Source organism: Physeter macrocephalus, chromosome 18 (genome assembly GCF_002837175.3).
Source record: "Physeter macrocephalus isolate SW-GA chromosome 18, ASM283717v5, whole genome shotgun sequence".
Lineage (NCBI taxonomy): Eukaryota > Metazoa > Chordata > Mammalia > Artiodactyla > Physeteridae > Physeter > Physeter macrocephalus.
In genome coordinates this window covers 24,952,437-24,954,424 of record NC_041231.1, presented here as the reverse complement: position 1 = coordinate 24,954,424, position 1,988 = coordinate 24,952,437, and positions in this window count along the sequence as shown.

Genomic DNA, 1,988 nt, shown 5'->3' with positions numbered 1-1,988 from the left:
TCTGTATCAGGCAAGAGGATAGGTCAGTGAACCCCATATACAGTGCTCAAAACACTGCAGCAGAGACCAGCAAGTAAAAGCATTGTGCTTTCAATGCTTACTCAAATCAGATTCCTGGGCACCGCTTCAGACCTACCAGATGAGCTCTCTGGAAGTGGAGCATTTTTAATGAGCACTCCTAGTGATTCTGAGACATACTGAAGTTTAGAACAACTGTGCTAGCTGGGTGCATAAACACAAATAAAAGAACTTCGTTTGTCAGCTTCTTTGTTGCAGACAACAGACATGGACAGCAGCTATCTTAAGTAAAAAGGGAATGAATCAGTTGGAAGGAGATCAAGGGCTTACAGAATTAAAAGCAGGCCAGAAAAACAAGCTTGGAAAACAGAAAGCAAGGAAATTTCAGAGGCTTGGCAGCAGGAGCTGTAGCTTAGGTCTGGTTAAGACACCACCAAATTTTCAACCTCCAATGGTTTCCACCGTCTTTGCATCACGCGTGTGAGATCTGAAGTGTGAGATAGGTCGTGTATATGTGGGGGGGAGGGCAACGTTTGATCTCTTCTGTTTCTGTTTTAGGAAACAGCAGTGAGAGGTAGCTTCTGGGAATAGCCATCCTTTTCTACCAGCCCCACAATTACAAATAATGGAGAATCCCTCCACAGGAGAGGTCAAAATACTACTCAGAAAGTGTGTGTGATGAACTGAAAGAGGGAGAGATTGAATACTCCACAGCTCCCAAATAACCATCGTCCTAGAGTAAAATAGTCTCCAAAGTGGACAGTCTAGGGGAGCGGTATTAGTTGAGAAGGGGATATTAATATATATTACTTGGGATTCTTCTGGAAGGAAGATGTATTTCTTCTCCCTAATTTACTTATTTATTTCTCATTTTTTTCATATCATTATGGACACATAAATATTTATGTTACTCTTTGGGTTATAATCCAGTGCTGTTGTTACTTATCTTGCTGCTCAGTTGTTTTAACTTTGGCCATTGGGAGCTCTTTCAGATTGGCTCCTGTGTCCTCTCTTCAAATTAGTCTCGGGACTGGACTAATCATAACCTTCTTGAAGGTTATGATTGTATCTTATATGACTTTACAAAATGAATAATGCCTTATCCGTAGATGTCACTGGTTTGGAAGTTAAAAGTCCAAGTTATTCTTCTAATGTAGCAGATACTCTTGAGTGTGAGCTTGTGCCACAAGTAGCTTTTCTCTAGGACAGTAACACGTGCAGAGAGTTGAATGATTTCTAATGCATATCCTGATGCATGATGCCATTCCATTTCCACACCACCCTGTGAAGGTCGTGTTCAAAATACTTGATAACCAGTATTGGTATGAGCACCACTGACCAGTCGAGGCCCACGCTGGCCTTGGCAGTGGAGCGGGGCCTCAGGGGCCCTCTGCAGGGTCAGGCTTCCACTCCTTAGCTGCTAAAGAGGTCTAGGTCCAGTCCAGGAGATTCTGAGCAATAAATCTGGGTGTCTAGGACAGCAGTTTGGGGACACTTATCAGACATGAGTCAAGGGATGTAGTTCTTTACCAGTCACTGCAAAAATATCTAAATATTTTAACATTTGGTATAGCCACATTGGTGTATACCAGAACATAACGACTGAGAACTTGCCCTGTCTATAAGGCAAGGGTTAATATGCCCATTTTATAAATTGAAATCAAATAATGTGCCCAAGGCTGCAGACTTAGAGATAAGGCTAGATTTTCCAATAGTGTTCTGTTCACAACACCGTAACATCTGGAAATAAAGGAAATTAATTTGAATTTTGGAAGTAAACCAGATTCAGATGCACCTTCTACCTTTCTCAGAATTCCTCCTCGTGGTATAAAATGGCACATTATTGCATTCAAATTCTAAACCAAAGATGCTCAAATGACACTTTGATTAGACTTCCTGTTTACAGGGGGGATAAAAGGTACTTTTTCCTGTCTTTTTTTTTTTTTTTTTTTTTTTTTTTTTTTGTGGTA